Raw genomic sequence first — 20,551 nt, forward strand, 5'->3', positions numbered from 1 at the left:
AATAGGAAAATAACACTGATTCCCCTAAGGCAGCTGCGGGACTGGATGCTGTTCTCACATACGCACCTCCCGACACCCGGCTCCTGCAAACGCTCTGCATTTCAGTGCTCTCTGACCACCTCATGTCTTGGCTTGGCCATGTAATGCTGACAGCAGGATGGCAGAATCGGGCCCCTTGAGTCCTCAGAGACGAAAAAGGCTTTAAAGAAAATAACCTGGAAAAACACTCTCAATCCTGCCTTCCCCGGGGCTTTGCTCCTCTTGCAGTAATTCCTAAGAGACCAAATGCCTGAGGACAGCTGGGGCTGTGACAGTGGGTGGCAGCTCAGGACCCATCCTGGACTTCGCTTTGCTGTGAGTAAAAGTGGCCTTTTTCTTCTGGGGGATTTGCAGCATCTCTTCCACCCCAAACCAGCGCTGAGGGAATGCACAGTCCTGCTTCGTGTGAGCCAGTGCCACGCTGGGGACAGGCCACCAGCTGGCACAAATCCCTGCTGGCCACCTTGCCCACCACAGCATTGCTTTGGAAGACATCTGCTGAAGACACCTGATTAACATTGGTGGCTCATCCTTCCCATGGTGGGACAGCTGAGTTCATGCCAACGTGCTGACGATTTTTGCAGTGCCAAAAGCCCTGGAGGATCGACATCCCATTGACATCCTCAAGGTTGCAAAGGTCTTGACGTTTGCCATCTCCTGCAAACACCAGGCAGCAGAGAGCATGATCAATGTTGCCAGCCCCACCCCAAGGCAGCTTGGGAAGCCCCCACTGGCTAGCGGTTGGTAGAAGTTAAAGCTGAAGTAAGCAGTTGGCAGCAGCTCAAGATTTGGCCAATACTGAGCCAAAATTCATTTTAAGTCAGGTGGAGCAGCTTCTCTTATTGTGGGTGCTGAAGACAGCATGCTGTTCAGTACAGTGGAAACCAGAGGAAGGAGTTAAGCAGCCATCAGGGCTCCTCTCTCCCCAGTCTCTGTGTCCTCCTGTGTGGTACCACCTCGCACACCGAGAGCAGTCCTTGCTTCTGCTTTAATTTCATCCCTAATCCCCTCTGAGTCTCCTAAACCTTCTATTTTCCTTCTGCAAAACCCTGGATGCTTGAAACACAAGATAAAAAGCCACCAAACTGATGCTGCCTGGTGTTGCAGGACCATCTCGAAAAACATTTTGCAGGCAGGTCCCAAGTCATGCCCGCTGCCCAGCAGCTGGGCGAGGAGCAGTGCTGCAGGCTCAGTTACCTCCTAGCTCCCGGGGTGGCCTTGGGGACCCCCTTACTGGGAGACATGAATTAGCACAATCCTACAGCTGATTTTTTTTGTGCCACTAGCTGAGGTGGGCCATGGTAGCCAGACAAGCTGGGCTACGAGGAACACGACTCCAAGATACCGGCGCTCACTCCCATGCTGCCGCCTTAGCCAGGCGTCCCAGCTGCACTCGCTGCAGGCTGCACTTTTTCACAACCCTTTTAAGCCCATTTTTTTCAGCAGGTGCACAGAACAGATGATCTTCGGCATTGCTTCGGGCTGCCACTGAGAGACTGCTGTCACCTAAGGAGTGACGGCTCTCTTCGATGGCCGGGCTTACTGACCTGCTCAGGAATTGATTGCCTGCTGGCTAAGGGAATGAAAGGTTTGGGGGATGACTGTGGTACAGCATTCATTTAAAACATAGCCCAGCTCCTGCTGAAGTTAATCTTTCCATGAAACTTTAAAAGTTTAGCATCTCACGCAGATTGCGACCCATGTTGTCTCATGTTCTGTCCTGACTTTTTTGAAGCAAGATTTTTCTCAGGGATCTCATAGACAGGACTTTCAAGCAGTATGATGCTCATTTCCATGCTGGAACATTTCTGTCTTACCCAAATCACAGCCACAGAGTGTGAAGAGGGATGCCCACCCCAGACAATCCCACAGAAGTCAATCACAGGAATTCATCTTGATTTTTACCCGGCAAGAGATCTGGTCCTCTTCAGAAACCAAGGGAAAAAATTATTGGATTTGGGAGTGTGGGGTGGGGGGGGTGGTAAGTTTATCTTCAGTATCCTTTTTGATATACGGGGGATTAAAGACAAGCAGTAAGTCAGTAGACTGTCAGAAGCAGCTCCTTCAAACAAGCCGGTGTCTGTCCTAGGTTGCACCAGTGTCTTGCCTTAGGAAGACTGAATCCACCCTGCTGTTAGTGCTTCCTACTATGTAGGAAGTCAATCCCATATAGAAATATATGAGTTAAAAGCAAACTAAGACCATATTGATCATCTGAAGATAATATATGAAGACTGGCAGGAAGAAGAACCAACTCTAGAAGAGGCCACAAAAATAAAACTTACATATCTTTCATGTTATACATCAATGAAGAGCCCTCACTGGGGATTCTGTAACTCCATTAATGCCCATAAAGTAAACATATAACGAAAGCAAAGAAGATGCCTCTTGCAGCTGTTGCCTGTTTGCTTTGCTGAAGAAGTTGTCTTATGCAGCTTCACAGCCACACGAGGCCATTTCATGCAGCGGTGGTGTTAGATAACCTAGGATGAAGCTGCAACGGTGTTAAGAGCACAAAGCCATAGTTAGGCTAAGTACTCGAGAAATGTTTAAAACTATTCAGTGACTTTGCTAGTGTAATACACTGTTAAAATACGAGCATTGTCAATGAAGGGCCTTGCCAAGATGGTGCCAGATTCACTGGGATTTCATTTGGGAAGCAAAAAGGGACGTGGGTAGGAGGAGAGTTGCAAGAATTGCATTTGAATATTTTTATGGAAGAAACTTTCAATTCTGGGTGTGCTCTTCTGGATTGCACTACCTTTAAAACAGCATGTAGAATATGGAATTTCAGCATTTTTTGTTTGAGGTTTTCAGTTCAATTTTAGGACAAAGACAAAATTCAAATTATTTAATACATTTGATCTCTTTTCCTTCATACTGTTTTCTTACCTTAAAATCAGAAAGAGAAATCATTTTGCTAGACCTTTTATTTTTTGGTAACTGACTTAGTTTAAAGGTCTCTTTAGAACAGCATTTGCCAGGGTTGATAAAGCTAAAATCAGCCATCAAAGCAAGTTCCAGTTATTCAAATTTGTAATCAATTTGCTGAAAGGATAGCCTTAAAATGTCAGTTCATGTAAAGAATTGAGAAAATTCGTAAAGTGCTTTAAGAAATATGGGAACAGAACGAGTCACTCAGCCTTCCCGCAGACTGTAACATATTCAGTGATCACATATGAAGGATCTTCTGACAAACAGTGGCTTTAAAAAGCACCAATAACATCAGACAAGTTCTCAAGACTATTGTATGAATAGATGGTATTTCTTTGTATATATTTCCTGTTTTCCTTTTGTCTTATTACGTATTGTTTCTCTCCTTGTGAAATCCAGTACTTCATTTAAGCTCATCAGTTCTTCTATTTAGTTATCTCATCCCAAAACCCTTGATTTTTAATCCCTCTTCTTTACATGGATGGCAAATTAGTTATACAACTCTTTTCTTCTTTAAGCCCTGCTAATCTGTCACCCCCCATCCCTGTCTGGTGATGAGAGTCCTGCATTGTATGGAAACACTCTCCAGCACAGAGGTTCCACATAGCCAAAGTGAAGTCCTGCTTTCCATGCAACCAAGGGCAAAACTTCCAGATTGCCACAAGTGACGGTAGGACTTTCTACCTCTGATAAGAGTGGAAAAATCAGGTTGGTTCTCCTGTCCTGGAGGAGAGGACAGAGAGGAGAGCTGGCAGAGGACGTGAGCTGGGAGAAACCACGCGGCAGCAGGTTCTCCTTTTGGGCAGGAAGGTGGGCAGTGGGTGGATGTCCTTCAGAGCAGTGTTATCAGCATAGCTGCAAGAGGACAGGCATTCTTTTTTCACAGCCAGTCCGGTGCAAAGCTCCTTAACACATTTTCCACCTGTGTCCTTCCCAGGCTAAGTCCCACCTTTTTGGAGACCACCCACAGCTTGGACATTTCCATCTCTTTGTGTGTCTACATCTCTATAAACCACCTGTTTGGGTCCATGTTTAAGTTCTGCTGCTATCAGGCATGACTTCTGGGCGATGTGAGCCTGTTTGGTTAAACCAAGCCAGGCTTGTCTCAGCTTTTGTCATGTTTGACTGACTACCAGATTTGCTAATGAGGAAGAGGAGCCTTTAGGAAGCTTTATGAAAGAAATACAACAGATGGATGGGTCTTCATCACTGCTTTGTTTTTCGCACTCCAACCATATGACCGTCCTTGAATGTGTGCGGGTGCCATGTGTATCCAGCTGTGTGTTTTAAGGGATTAATCTACATAAAGCAGAAACAGCAAACTCTGTTGGACGCTGCTTCACTGCACTAGTCCCCAGACAGAAAAGCCCATAAACTGGGCAGCTCTGGCTGTGCCTCCCTCAAGGGTAAAGCAGACCCAAAAAGAATCCAGAAATGGCATTAAGGTGCAGTCTGCTGCTGGTCCTTGGGAGACTCATTTCACCTGCCACTGGATGCAGGATTGGCGTTGCAGAGAGAAGAGCAAGGTATTTTCTTCTTTGGCTGGATCCATGTTGTAATTTTGCATATCCTCAAGCACTGTTTGCAATAATCACCATTTCTGAGCACCTCAGGTATGGGCACCAAGAGGAAAAACCCATCTGCCCAATTACTGTCCCTCACCATAGGAGTTGGAGGGCTCTCCACACGAGAGCCTGTGGTCTTGATTCAAGTCCCAGGGTAAATCAGTGGCAAAGGCATTTACAGCCCAGCCTGGTGAGGGTGGGGGTCTCTCCAGTGGCCCAGGCAGCTTCAGAGACAGGGTTTGTGCTGTGAGAGCCAAAGGAAGGGACAGTGTATGCTGATGTGAGGGTGAGCTGTCATCTCCCATCACAACCGCGGCAAACCTGATGGCCATGCGGGGTGCCTAGGCCCCCTTGTTGCTCTTTCTCCCACCCATGTGCTCTCTCTCCCTCTTCCCCTCCACAGCCTGAATAATTACAGTTTGCCACATGAAGCAATTACAGGGGGGTTAGCCAGCTCGATCAAGAGATGTTTTTTTCTCTTCTCCCTTCACAGCTCCATTCAACATCCCCGATGCCACAAAGGAGTTTAATAACCCATAATGACACCTCAGGCCTCCACGTCATTGCAGCCTCCCTAGGACTGGGGCAGTGACGGGAGGAAAAAAAAAGATAATTAAAATCCTCATCTCCCTCTTAACTTTGCAGCCTCCTATTATCTAGAAAACACTGACTTTCATGCTCACGCTCTCTCACAACTGATGAGCCCAGGCGAATGGGGGCCGCAAGCAGCAGAGATGTGCTAGCTCTTCAGTAAGGGCAGCGATATGTTTTATGCCCCCCTGGGAGAAAAGCTCTGCCAAATCAGATGGTCATGGCCCTCCATTCCCCGCACTGCAGAGGCGACCACTGGGACATGAAGAACTGCAGGACAGGGGTTGTTCTTCCAGCCAGTGGGTAAATCCCAAGGCAAAATCAAAAAAGCCAGCTACGTTAAAAAAAAAAAAAAAAAAAAAAGTCAGAAGATATACTTTCTTAGAGAAGATGCAGTAGGGCTGTGCAACCTCCTCCAGTGCTGTTTTGCCTTGGTATGTGCCAGTACATTTTCACAGTGTAGTGTACAGGATAGATCTGCTCCACAGACGCAAACCGATGACTTAAGGACCCAGGTCAATACCCTCAGCAACTAAATGCAAACCTCTGTGTCCGAGATTTCACATTTCAGAAGGCCAGATTAGTCTTTAACTAAAACTGAGAATTTTCCTATTACCCACAAAAAATGCTCCCACCCCTGGTTTTGAAGCATGGGGCCAGCTGGTCTCACAACTTTGTTTTCATCTCCACATTCAGATACAAAATTTTGTACTCATGCTGCTCAAATTTTGCCTCAAAACCCATTGAATCTCCTCTCATTGGTCAACAATGAAAATGCAATTCTGGGAAGTTTCTACAGCAATCAACTTTTCAGAGGAAAATAACCTGGTTTCCAGCAAAATAGTGAATGGTTTGGGAAAGGGTTTTCAGAGGGAAGGGAGGTTGCTTGGATGGAGGAAAAAACTCAGCACCTCCCCAGGAACTGCGAATTTAGCCTTGAGTTTTCAGAAGCAAAAGCAGCAACAATCCCTCTCTCTTTCAGGAAATGGACTTGGAACAGGCCAGCGAAAATTCAGAAATATTGTATTGATGATTCACCCACCGCTGCAGAATCCAAAACAACCATCTTGTCTCAGATCAATGGGGAAGCACTTAGGAGCAATTTTCTCTTTGGAAATGTGGGCAGCAAGCAGACAGTCAGGAGCAGGTGACAGAATAAAACGCACAGTCTCTTGGAGCATGCTGTCTTGTCGACTCCTCTGGCCCACTGTGTTTCAACTCTAGAAAACTTCTTTAACAAGATCATCAGGGAACGTCACCTTTGTGCAGAAAGGTAGCCTATGTGTATTGCAACAGGTCTCTCCTCCTGCACTACCAGTCCTTGTGATTTCAATTTATTTCTGTGATACTCCCAGCTCCTGGAGTCAGCTTTCTTTAAAAAAAAAAAAAAATAAATAAATGCAGCCCTTTTGAGGAGGAAAGATTGAAGAGGAGTCTAGGAGCTCCCAAAGAGGTGGAAAAACCCTCCAGAAACAGTAACTATCATATGGAGATCTGGCACAGAATTTTTGAACATTGAGTTTGACAGTGAATTTACTTTTCTGGGAAAAAAAAAAAGGTTGTGCAGGTAAACAACTAACTGAAAACATCAGAAACATTATGACAAGAAAAATCAAATGTCCAGCACTAATCCTATTGCCAACAACCAGTGCGGAAAAGGCAGGGCTGCTCACCGCATGGCTGTGGGCAAGTCATTTAACTCACTGCCTTTGTTTCCTGCCTTCTGCCTCGAGGCTGGTAATTGCTGTAACCTTCAGCTACAAAGAACCAGTTAATAGTGGGCAATAGATGCAGAAATCGATGGAAATATTTAACTCTCTCCTCCTTTCAGTCTGATTGCCCATCAGGCCTTTGCATTGCTGAATAGATGTGGAAAAGGAATTCATGCTACTGCTCATTTTTCTCCAGACCCTTAGAAGTCCCAGCACTAAGAGGTTTGCAGTGACCTGGATCCTCCAACTCTTTCTCTAGAGGAACAGAGAAAGTTGAGGGCTTGTCCTCATTTTATTGCCAAGTTCATTAAGTCCCAGTCCTACTGTATTAAGTCATTCTTCTAAGTGGGCTTTGGGGGGTTTAGTCTCTTCACTGCTAGTGACCATGGTGTCTGGCTTGATGTGTTTCACCCTCTTGCTCATCCACCCATGCCCATGGAGTAAGACATAATTTATCTAACTCATGGCTGCATCAGAACAGAGAAAGACAAGCTGTGGTGAGGGACCCAAATCAAGTTCCCATCGCCCTTTCAGAAGGACTGGAAACACTGCACTGTGTGTTGGTGTGGTCTTAGCACAGCCAAAGCTGATGGTGTGGGACCAGAAGGGACTTTGATCCACTGCCACCAGTCCCCTGTGACTGTTAGGACCTGCACTGCAAGGCTGCACAGTGTGGCTGGGACAGCTCTGGACCCCACATCTCTTCTTGAGCCATTCCCCTGAGTCTTGTTTTCTCCTCGGTTTCCCAGTTGCCCACCCCTCACTGCTCTAGCTGTGGAAGCAAATGATGCTAAAAGAAGCCAAGGATTTTCCATCAGTGATTTGTCACTGTTTGTCCAACACTCTCCTTTTTCATGAACATGTCACTTCTTTGATGTAGATATATCTCCTTCCCCCTCCTCTTACCCCCTTACTCATCTTCCGTACCAGCAGCTCCAGGTCAGCAAGGTGGACCAGCAAAATGCAGCTCAGTGCTACTTCTGTGTGAACAGAAAATTGCCGACTTCTTATCCACTCGGTTCCCTCTCTCCTCGGGCGCTGGAAGATAAAAACCATCCGCCTGTCAAACAAAAGGTCTGATGTGATTTTAGCATTAGGAGTCACACAAAGGGTCTCAGACCTATGAAAATGTCACCATACTGACTTCATACAAATGTTTATTCATTGTTCTGTTTATAGGTGGAGAGGCGTTTTGCATTTAGCATCAAATTGATGAGATCTATTATAGAGACACAACCGGTTCTGAATTGGAAATTGTCACCAGCATTTCATACTGAAATCAGTGGTTTCCTACAGATTCACATCTGCTCAGGATCTCATCTGTTATTCCTAACAGGTAGTCATCAAGTAAATACATGGGAAAGAGCATGAGGAAATATTTTCCTCTCCTTTTTAGAGGATGAATGTAAATGTATCACCCATGGCAAGGTTCATTCCACCCAGCAGGCTTAAGAGGATGACTCATCAAAGCCCTGTGCTTCTCTTCTGGATCTTCAAGGTGTATCAACAATGGTTTATTGATCCCCAGTCATGGAAAGTAAAGAAAGAAGAGAGTGCGAGATCTATACTGGTACAATATGCCTGACTTCAGTAATGCTGCCATTAAGCTACTGGGATGAAGCAATGGAAAAGCAGGGTCTACGAGATTACATTTCCTATCCTCCCAGTGATGGGACTGTCCTCTACACATACAGATCTTTTAATCTAGTGGAGAAGAGAACAAAAAGATCAGTAGCTGAAAGTTAGGCAAAGAAGAAAAGTTCAAGTCAGCAATAGGACATGCATTTTTAATAGTGATGGTGAGCAAGCCCAATGGGCATTGGGAAAGCCATGTTCCCCTTTGCTTGAAGTGTCCTAACCAGAACGGGCACCTCACTTGAAGATTGTGTCCATCACACACAGAGACAGGACAGGGTAGTGCTACTGGGAATGGCACAGCCCACGTGCTGTGCAGGAGGAGATATGGCTGTGATGACCCATCGCCACAAAGCACAAAGCCGGAGCAAGGGTACCTACTGTCCCCAGCCAGGAAGGCAGGGTAGAGCCCTACCAACTCCCACCAGCACAGCATGGCTGAGGTCCTTCTTACACCCGGCCAAGACTGGTCTTGGAAACCTCACATTTTTAGTGAGAAAAGACAGGTAAGAAAACACCATCCCTGCAGAGGAAGTCTTTAGCCTTCCCACATGTACCAGCTGGGAAAATGCATGTCTCTGCATCACTTAATGTGGTGGAAATTATGTGTTTCGAATGCTCATCTTTCCCCCTTCCCCTGTTGGTGCAGGTAGTCCCTGCCTCAGAAGAGTTAATAGTACTTTCACTTATTTAATTTACAACAGGAACGTGCTAGATGGCAACGAGATGTGCTGGTACAGAAGGACAAGCACCACGCAGAAGAAGAGGCTTAAAAACTCCCAGATCTTCAATGTTCTGTCTGCCCTCTCCTTCCCACCCCCAAAACATCACCAGAAGCAAATAAATGCCTTTCTGGGGGGAGCCAGTATGTGATTTTCTCCAGCGGTCTCCTCTTCCTCATATTGCTTCCCTGCCTCTCCCGTGGGTTTGCCTTCCTCCCAGCCTGTGTCTGACCTGCACAGCGGCAGGAGCCTGGCCATAGCCTGAAGGGATTTGCCTTGTGCCTTTAGTGGGATGGCGTTCAGTTTCCCTTATCTGTCCCCGGTAGGGCCATGTGTTTTGTCTCTGCTCCCCCGCCCTGCAGATGCGTGGCTGAGGGCAACCAGAGACAAGGGGTCCTTGTAAGTGCCTTATGATAATTGCAGAGCAGCAACTGCTCTGAAAATCTAAATTCCTCCCTGACATTTCCAGTCTAAAGCTCCCACTGACTCAGCTGCTGCTTGTGATATTTAAACAAGGATTATCTCCTTTTTTATTCTTTTCTTTTTGATAATGGGATGGCAGGAGGTTAGTTTAACACTTTCCTACAGTTTGTTCGGCTGTTACAGATACAGCGCTCTTGGGGACTGTAACAAAATCTCTGTTTCCCAAGTCACTCTTTCATGGCTGGGATGAACAAAGGCTCCCATGATGAAAATACAAGGATCTTTCCCTGGATTGTCATATTTTCCAAATTTTTCTTCAGCATGAGTTTTAGCATACTGGGAAATTTACTACTTTGGGTGTAAGAGGACTTATCCCACTGGCTTCAGCACAACTGCACCTGACTTATCCCTCCAGGTCCTCAGGTATTCCATCTTACAGTAGTTTCCTGTATACTAAAATAGATTTCATTTTGTAAGATACTGAGTGGCATCTCCACAAAGGAACCTTAAAGAAAGCTCAGGACACTTTTTGATCCCCAAGAGACAAAAGTGGGGCAGCACTGGGGGAGAATATGCACTAATCAAAGCTCTCCATCAGTTCAGAAACTACCTGACAGGCGGGGGACAGCACAGCAAGTAAGTAATACCCCAGCAGACCCCCCATTTCAGTGCTTTGAAGAGCACCCCAAATGCATGTTCCTTGTGACAACAGGAAAGAGACATCCAGCCCCAAGTGTTGGGTCATCCCGAGCGAGCCCTCCATGCCCCGAAGGGTGCCCTGGGGCACACAGGCTCCAGGACGCTGCCATGGGTCTTACTCTTGGGGGGGCTGTGGGATGCTGCAGCCTCCTCACTAGTGCTCAGAAATGGGAGTGGGATCAATGTGCCTGATGACCTGTCATTATGGCATGCGCTGAGCCAGATCAGCGCCCTGATTAGCCAGCCGTTTATTCCTGAAATTGGCCAAGAAATTGCTAAGGATAGGGCAAGGGGGAGCCGAGGCGGGGGAGCTGAGGAGGACAAGGCTGGGATGCAATCCCAGCACAGCGTGCAGGACCAGGTTCTCACCCTGGTGCCAGGGTTTTGCAAATGACTGAGCAAAATCTGAGCATTTCTCTCTGCTTTTCTAGGAGATGGAGGGGTTAGGAGGTGGTAAGGGGGCTTTCCCACACCCCGTGGTGGAGGTTAGTGTGGGGTGGACTGGACAAATTTAAGCAGTGCAGACATGTTTGAAAGCAAGGAGAAGGTGGGCACACGGCCGTGGGCTGGACCCAGTGGAGGTTTGGGATGGGAGTGAGGGTCTGCCTGTGCACACGGGTGTCTGTAGCACTGACACTGGCAGCGGGGGGCGGCGGGGGCCCCCATGTCTCACCACGGCCCCTATCGCACTGCCACAGTCGGGCAAAGCAAACACATCCCTAAATGGAGATGCTCCCGCTGCCCTGCCGATAAGAAGCGCAGGGTGAGTGCAGAGACAGCTGCCTGTTGTTCCCCATGCCCCGTGACGCAGGGCTGCTTTTCAGCCCCGGCAGTGTCTGGAGATGGTCTCTGTTAAGCCCCTGTTTGATCAGAGCCAGCGCTGTTTGGACTGCATCCCTGCTGGGGGAGGCCAACACCTTTGGGCACCTTAAATGAGCAAACGGTGCAGAGCTGGTGTGGCCCTGCTGTTTGTTGTGGGTCACCATCCCACCCTCATCATCCCCCTTCTCAGTGCCAGACCTTTCTTGCATGGCAGCCCGTGGTCTCAGGGACATCATCCAGGGTAGGGGCAATATAAGTCACACCAGACCTCAGATGGGCAGAAAACCAGGTCTCCATCTCCATCTTGTGGTCACCTCCAACTTGGGGAACCTGTTTCCACTCCTGGGGTGTCCCCACGGCAATTGCAGCTGCCAGGAGGTGGAGGCAGGAGGCTGAAATCCAACACTGCTCACTGTTTTGCTCCTCAAGAATAAAGCTCCAGAGAAAAAGCATGCTCTTGTCTTCCAGCACAACTCGGGGAGCCGGCAGTGGGGTATGGCTGTGCACCAGCTGTGTGCAAGACCTCCTCTCCTGGCACTATCCTCTCTCCTAGAGAGCAGCAGGCAGCCACCAAAGCATGGCCAAAGCAGTGCAGCTTAGGCACAGAGTGATAACAGTGGCTTGAGTGCAAAGGTGAGACCGGTTATCCATAGAGCATGTTTCCTAGCTTCTTCTTTTCCCAAATTAACATATCCCTTTGGTCCAGATCTATTTGGAAAGCCTCCTGTGCAAGCAGCTCTTACAGCGTGTTTGGGACTGGTTGGGTGAGAATGTGTTTTGAAGTCCTCTATCAGGGAAGTCCATGACCCAAGATGGAAAACACTTTGTGTGTAGTTCTACGGACCCACGAAGGACCAGGGGGACTCCTCATGCCCAGGAAGACCTTAAAAGGTAGACTCAAACTAAGCTTAGCCTCAATTCCCCAGGTGGCCTGTGACACACTGGGTGGACAGATCACCATGGTGCCCTTCAGAGGGACCTTGGCAGGCTGGAGGAGTGGTCAGATGGGAGCCTCAGCAAATGACAATGTAAAGTTCTGCCCCTGAAGGGGAATAATCCCACACACCATCACATACTGGGGGCCAACTGGCTGAAAGCAGCTTTGCATGGAAGCTGGACCCAGGCCCATGCGGCTGCTCTACCTGAGCAGGGGGCTGGACCAGGCGATCTCAAGATCCCTTCCAACCTCAACCACTCTGCCATTCTGGGACCATCAATGGACAGAATAGAAAAGAAAAAAAACCAAATAGTAGATCTTGAAAAAGATCCTCTTGAAAAGCCCACCTGAAATACCTCCAAAATGAAAAAAAAAAAACCAAACTAAAAAAAAGAAAGAAAAGACTCCCTTCTCCAGCTGTTAACTGGTCAATGCACTTTTCAGTTTGCTAGGAAAAATTTTATATAAGGACCACTTTGTGCTGTTGTCAATAATATGACAGCTTGCCGCCTTCTTCTAATCGCCATGACACATCAGAGTTGCTACCAGATCAACCACAGGTCTCCTTGCTCTGTGCCTTTGGGTCCCTGATGCCTGTGGGGCAGCCATGAGCCATGGGGACAGAGCAAAGGCAGAGCCAAGCGACCATGGGAACGGGCGACCAGCTGCTGCTTGTGACCTGCCTGGTGGCCTGTCATCTCCACTGATGGTGGCATGGAGTGACTCAGTGCTCCAGGCTGCGCCCCACGCTGAGTCATGGCCCAGGAGCCTCCCCCCCTGGTCTCCAGCCATTGCTGGCACAGGTGGACCAGGAGAAACGGTGGCTCACGTGGCTGATGCTATCTCTGGAGAAGGCTCCCCCTCTCCTTCCAAACTGTCTCCAGAAGATGGCTGATATTTGTCCATCTCTGCAAGGTGCTTTGGAGGTCCTAGAACAGGAAGATGCTGCATTTCTGTTCAATAGTAGCATGAAAAGTCACATGCATGTCCTTTCTAAGGCTCTTCTGTAATTATGACACCGTGTGCTGCTCCCTTCCCCATCTCTCATAATGGTTGCCCCAACAGGCCTCCGACACACAAGCAAAACAGGTTGTGCTTCTCACGGGTGCCTCACCAGCTCTAATACTCTTTCCATTATTCTCCCGTCTGGCTGTAGGTGGTAGGATTGACCATGGGTAGGTCAGTCTCTGGGCTTTTATTCTTGCTAGCAAGACCTGCAAAGCAGATCCCTTTCTCCCAGAGTCCACAGCTGTGCAGGACACTAGAATTGTTTTATTTCTGCCCACATCCCCATGTGCATGGCTGAAAGAGTCTCCATTCTCATGTTTTCTTGAGAAGTGGTGGTCTGGAGATGTCCGCGAGATGGTCCTGAACCTGAAATCTCCTTCTGAGGGCCAACTCCCTTTAAAATAGGAGCTAAAGCTGGTCTCGAAACCTACTGTGCCTATTTTGTATGCAAAGCAGATACAAAGTGCCATAGCTGTCTCCACCCTGCCTTTTGGCCAGTAATATCAAAACTCTGTTAGGTCTGAAAGAACCGTAATCAAAGATGCATCCGGGAAGAAGGAAAATCCAAACCATCCTCTCAGCTCCCTTCTTTACCATGACTCACCGTCCACAAAAGGAATTGTTCATAAATGTGCCTGATGTTGCAAGTGTCTCCTTACCCTTCCTCTGAAGCCTTCCCTCTGCCCCAGCCCGGGTTGCTGGTGGTCAGCCAGGGGTTGCACCAGGAGGCAAGAAACCGGAGCTGCTCCCTTGGGTCCTCACACCAGGCAAGCTCTGCCTGGTGGGGACACGCGTCAAAGGAGGACTGCAAAACCTCGGCAGCTCTCAGGTCTGCTCCTCTCTTCTTCTCCACTGACAGCTGCTTCTACCAGGAGATGTCCAGAAGGAAGCGGTTTCCTGAAACAAGAAGGCCTTGGAACAGCCCTCCTCCTTTCAGTAAACACTCATTTGTTTAATGGCTGGAGATGGGCAGGAGAGCGCCTGAAATCTCATTCCCCTACCGAATTTCCAGGAAGCCGAGCATGCTGACTCCAGCTGGACACACAGCCCCAGCCCGCAGAAGCCTCCTGTCCCCCGTTTGCTCATGACAGCGTGTTCGCTTGCCCTCTTTCTCCATTGTTTTTACCCTTTCGTTCGGATCCTGCTTCGCTTCAGGGTGACTGTCGATAATCTCTGCGGATGGGCGTCTGCCTCTCCCTCCCCATCAGCCCCAGCTGCAGCCCTGGGATATGTCATGGCAGCAGACAGGGAATGGCTCCAAAGCCAAGCGTGCCCCATGGCAGGGCAGGGCTTGCAGCATCTCTGCTCCCTTTCTCCATGGTCAAAACCCAGGCCACCCAAAAAGGCTTCAGTTCAGACACCTGCATTGAAGTAACTGATCTGGGCCTGATTTTCGGAAAAGCTGGACACTTAAGTAACTTTGGAAAAATCATCTGTCTGCTGTGAAAAATGGGGTCACAGGGTTCACCTGAAATTCTTTCTAAAAGTTCTTAAAGCCTCTGTCCCTCTTAATGTATTTTTTAAAACCTGCTTTTTCCTTTCTTCCCTGTTGTCCCTATTTTCCTGATAACTGGAGGCATGGGGCAGTTTCCCTTCACGGCATTTCTTTTCAGCATTAAATAGTGACCCCCTGAAGTGGCTCAGGGATGTGCTGGCATTTTGCAGCCTTTTATTAGGCAGCGGTCCGCTTAGAGATGCTGAAGAGGGCTTAACCGCTGCGGTTGTCAGGAGGCAGGGAGAGGCAAGGGAAGGGTAATTGAGGGTTTAGACAGCGCTTCACTCTGCGAGACACCTACCATCAAAATCAGGCGGGTCTATCGATTGGCCTCTCAAGTGGTCTGCCTCTCCTATTAGCCCTTTCCTGGGCAATGCACAGGGTATTGAATACGTATAGATTTTTGGTCGCACTTTGCAGTGACACCGGAGGCAGCTGGAATTGGGACGCTCAGGAAAATAAGAAGACGTGATCTCTTTATGGGAAAAAGACAGGGTTGCTGCCTCGGTGCAAGGGCAGGCCTTCATGGCACCATCACTTTGTGGGGGGCAATGCATCCGAGCTGGTCCGGGACAGTCCCATGGCAAATCCTTTCAAATAATGCAGTCTTAATTTAAGATACCCCAAATGACAGGCTGAAAGCTTTTCTATTTAGGGAGACGAGGAGTTAAAATGCAAAGAAGAGTTAGTTGTGCAGCAGAAAAACCATGGAGAACTAGCCCAAAGCAAAGCACACTTAGTAAAAAAGAGGACGGCATCCTCTCTGGCCAACACCGTTTGATATCTTAACCAATGGTCTGAAAGAAAATGATGGTGGCTGGTTAACCTTTGCAGACAGGGAATGAACTGGTGGTGCAGTGAATACTGAGAGATCTGTAGTTTTCTGTGTAGCGTGTTTTAAGATGGAAAACAGATTAAACAGATGACCCTAGCAAGATAGGGATGATCTCTGCATGTCTGAGACTAGCAGGAGGGAGTTGGCCGTGATGAACAAGCAGCTTCCTAGCAGGGTGCCCCATGAGGGGCTGCACGGTGCAGAGGAAGGAGCAGGAGTTGGAAGGTGCCATCCCAGCAGCAAGGAGACCTTTGCTAAAATCCTTCTGCTCCTATGGGCTGCTTCCCTCGGTGGGTATCCCCAGCCTGTTGTGAGGCCGAGGTTGCTGTGCGAGCAATCTGTGCTTTGCTTCAGGGCTCCATCGCCAGCACCTGGACCTCACACGCTTTGCCCAGGTGGAGCTGGACAAAGGCAAGGGAGCATTTGTGACAGTCGGGGCATGGGCAGAAGGGACATGTTAGGGCACAAAGAGGAGATATCATCATCTTGTGACCTCCACATGGCATTGGGTGTTGGGATGTCTGTTGTGGTTTAACTCCAGCCAGCAGCTAAGCACCACGCAGCTGCTCGCTCACTCCCCCCACCCAGTGGGATGGGGAGAGAGTAAAAAAAACTTGTGGGTTGATAGTTTAATAGGATAGAAAGGAAGAAAATAATAATAATGTTAGTAATAATAATAAAAGAATTGGAATATACAAACCAAGTGATGCACAATGCAATTGCTCACCAATTGCTGACTGATGCCCAGTCAGTTCCCAAGCAGCAGCCCCTGGCCAGCTTTCCCCCCAGTTTCTATACTAGGCATGATGTCTTACGGTATGGAATACCCCGTTGGCCAGTTTGGGTCAGCTGCCCTGGCTGTGTCCCCTCCCAAGTTCTTGTGCCCCTCCAGCCTTCTCGCTGGCTGGGCATGAGAAGCTGAAAAATCCTTGGCTTAGTGTAAACACTACTTTGCAACAACTGAAAACTTCAGTGTGTTACCAACGTTATTCTCATACTAAATCCAAAACAACAGTACACCAGCTACTAGAAAGAAAATTAACTCTGTCCCAGCTGAAACCAGGACAAAGTCCGAGTCCCATCCCTCGGGGCTGGTGAGCTGTGTCCTGGTCCCTCAGCATCCCCGTGGCAGAGCGGATCCTGCTGTTCTGCTGGGACAAGGGCTGTTTCACCCCGGGGAAGGCGAACGGGGAGGGCGGGGGGGGGGGGGGAGGACCGGAGTTAGGGGGACCTGCGGTCCCGGAGGCTTTCCTTGCTCATGGGGGTCCCGCCCGGCGGGGTGACCCCGGGGCCGGGCCGGGCGGAGCGGGATCGGGCACGGGAACGGGAGCGGATCGGGCCCGGGGCCGGGGCCGGGGCCGGGGCCGGCCGCAGTACGGTGGCAGCGCACCGGGCGGCGCTGCGGGTCCGCCGGCGGCCGCGGCATCCTCCCCCCGCACCCCCCGCCGCTTCCCCGCGTTTTAGGGAGCTGCAGCCCGGTCTAAGGAGGAGGGAGAAGCCGGACAGAGTCACTGCCGAGCGGCAGCGGTGCGGCCCCCCCGTGCAGCCGGCCTTGCTAAGGACGAACAGCCGAGGAGCCTCTCTGCTAAAGGAGCAATGCACCGTGCGAGGGTCAGGGTCAGGCCCGGGTGACGAGATCCGGGCCTCCCTGTTTGGAGGCTGCAGCTATTCTTGCTGTCGGTGTAAGGGTACAGCTGCAAAGCCCCTCTCCAGGCTTACACCCAAAGCATTTCATGGCTTACTGCAAGATATAAAGATGGGGCTTTTTTTTCCTTTGACTCTTCGTGCTGCAAACGCCCTAGGGCACAGCTTGCACTTGCAGAATTATTTTCACAGGGAAAATAACCCAAGGAATGATTTTCTTACTTGAAGACTGACAGACTTCTAAAATATAATGCAAAGTATTGGTAATCCTATGGCGGTCTCCTGAGGTTGATAGTGACCTCCAGCTAGCGACAACCTGCCTTAAAGTGTCCAAGGAATTTTGATCTGAATTCAGTTCAACCAAAATTCCCACAAAATTCAGCCAGTTCTTCTCCTTCTGCTCTCCCCCCACCCCGGGCACCACATGCCCTTGCTGGGCTCCCGTTATTTCTGATCAACAGGGACCTGCAGAGACATGGGTGGTACACAGGTGACAAGTTGTTCACAAAGGCGTCCGGGCGATGATTTACAGCAGTCCCTCCCTCAGATGCCTAGTGACGCCTCCATTAGCCCTGAAATGGAAGCTGGGCTTTTTGGCACTGAACAGATCCCATCGCAGCAGCCTGGCTCCCTCCCTTCCCTTGGGGCAGGAGGCTTTGAGGGACCGAGCCGTGACAGTCAGCAGTTCAGGGTCTTAGGAGGTGGGCACCCATTTATGCCTCAGACACCCCTTAGTCCCTTCCTGTTGGCTGTCATAGCAAAGTCCCCTGAGTAAGGCTGTCGCTGCTGTTTCAACACTGGTTTAACACTGCCCCGATGAGGGCAGCTACCTTACCCCTGACCAGTCGCAGGAGAGCAGTCCCAACCTGGGCACATCCCCAAAGGACACTTTAGTGACAGCCGTGAGCCATGCCCAGTGCTAGCTCTCCTCTCTTGATGCTTCCAGCCCTTTGCAACCCGCTCTTCTACCCTCTGAACCCCAAGAAAAAGCAGCCTTTGCCTGGAACATGGATATTCCTGGCTTGTGCTCTCTTTGGGGCTACGTGGCCGCAGCAGCTCCCTCTGCCAACATAGCGGGACTGGCCAGTGCTTTGTAAACACGCCGGGCAGACGCACCCACCCAAGCGGGCATGTTTTCTGCCAGAACGCTGGCATAGGTGCCAAGGCTACTATTGGCTTCAAAGTTTGGGGTTTTTTTTAAAGATGCTTCAAAGTTTTCAAGGCTGTCTTAAGGGTTTGGATTTCAATCCCAGCAGTCAGCTCTAACCATGCGCCCAGTCCATCCCACGCCATGGTCACCACTGCAGGATTTGAGCTCTTCTCACTCACCAGTGCATTTCTCAGCCCCTGCTACGGCACCACGCATCCCTGTTCCTTGCTGGTTGCAGCATTTCCCAGTCTCAGTTTAGGTGCTTGAAGGATTGTAGGAAACCACGCCATCATTTTTGGCAGACAGACAGGCTCGCCGGGCTGCGGCAGGCGCAGGCTGCTTCTCCACATCTCTTTGCATTTCTTCTGCTGGAGCTATGGGGGGAGCACAGCCCATTTCGTGAGATGCAACTTTCAGGGACGTCAGGCGGGAGGGAAGGAGGGGAATCAAGAAAGGGAAAACTACGTCAAGTTTGCCGTGAATGCGACAGTGTCACAGTCTTTTCTGCCAAGCAGAGGGCCTGCTGGGAAGCACACAGGTCCCTTGTCACCCCGTAGCATCGGCTCTGGCTGATGAATGTGCATCTCCATGGGGAGGGATGGCTTGGGGTCCCTGCCACACCATCACCCCCAACTCCCACTGCCCCCAGCACACACTCCTTTCTTTTACCTTCTGTATGGTAGAGCAAAGAGCTCAGGCACTGAAAAAGAAAAGGCTGGGGTCCAAAGATACCCATTGCCCTCGCTCTGCTCTTGCTCTATGTGTTCACACATAGAGTATCTCCATCCCAGCAGCGCTTTCTTTGGATGACCAGAACAAGACCAAAATAAACAGGTTTGGAAATTCTCGGGCAAGCATTGACAAGGTCTTCTTATCTGTGACTCCTTCAGAGAAGTGGGAAACATAATCCGAAAGGAGGTACATGTTCATAAAGCTGTGTTCAACAACTGTGTTTTACCAAATTGGCATCTGTAATCAATCAGAAGAGCGACTGGCACATTTCCAAGTCAAGGAAGATGTACACCACTGGCTATCAAGTCTGCAGGGCAGAGCCTGTCCTATCGCCTGTGTTTAGCCATCACCTCCTCTAATACACGCCTCGAAGGCAGATTCCAGGTAGCCCCATAATAAAAGTAATAGCATTAATTATTATAATGAAGAGTAAACAGGACCTGTTCACTTTAGAGTCGGAGGGGCACGCAAAGTTTTCAGGTTCACAGAGAAGCCTGTGGGGCACAACTAAAAGAAATGGTAAGGCAGTAGAAGCTGCAGCGATGCCGCACAGCGAGGGAGTGCATGGCGGTTTGGGGGTCCAGGCATGCGTCCCAGCCCTGCCGCTGCTCCGAGCAAGGATGCAATCCAGCTCCATTTTATGTAGACAGATGCACGTGCATCTTGCAGAGCTAGAGGCTGAGATCTGCCATGGGGCAAATTCCTGTCCTGTGAGCGAAAACATTATTAATCTAACTACCAACCCTGCAAACTCATCCTGGATCTCACAGGAGTTTTTTACAGGCAATTGCCTGTAGCAGGTCTCCCGCAGCACCAGCACACTACTTTTCTCATCATCTGCTGCCGCTGTTTATACCCAAGCAACACGCTCGTCCTCACCATCTGCCCTTGCTTACGTTAATGTAAGCCCACTGGTTGATCCGTGCAATGGGTTGAAACCCAAAGGTGTCATCTTTGCAAGGCTGAGGAGCATTAAACGTCACTGCTGCTACACCCAGCGGATAGGACTTTGACAGGCAGATGCAGCAAGACCTCTTGTTTCAGAGGTGCCCCTTTGCAGACACGGCTCTGCAGAGGAGAGCTGTAGCTGAAAGAAGGGGAGGGTGGGAGCAGGGGGAAAGTGAGGGAGGTACAAATCCCACCAAATCTCTTCCAGGCACTGCAGCAACTCCCTTGAAGTCCCTGGGAGCCCTCTTTCTGCAGCTTGTAAGTGGGTTAGCGTGGGCATCGCTGGTGTGGGATGCTCTGCTTCCCACCAGCTCCAGATGTGCTTCCTCTGCTTCCACCCAGTGACAAGGGTCCCTGTGGATATATAAAGAGGGGGGGTCCTCTGCCACCCTGCCAGCCACTTAGTTGCACAAAAGGCTAGGGCAGCAGGGCTACCTCCTTACCTGCTTTCCATGTGGAAAGAGGAAGTTCTTCCAGCATTTAAAAATACCTCTTTGGTAGGATCTCACTGGCACTTGCAAATGTGCCAGGGCAACTGAGTGCCACTTCTGGACATTGCTCAAGAAGATGCTGTGGATAAAAGCATCTTCTGGGTTAAAATAGAACCCTGCCTCCTTGCCCCTAGGCTTGTTGGGAAGGGCTCATGCTTCCAGGTGATCA

This window comes from Aquila chrysaetos, chromosome 16 (genome assembly GCF_900496995.4).
Source record: "Aquila chrysaetos chrysaetos chromosome 16, bAquChr1.4, whole genome shotgun sequence".
NCBI classification, from domain to species: Eukaryota; Metazoa; Chordata; class Aves; order Accipitriformes; family Accipitridae; genus Aquila; species Aquila chrysaetos.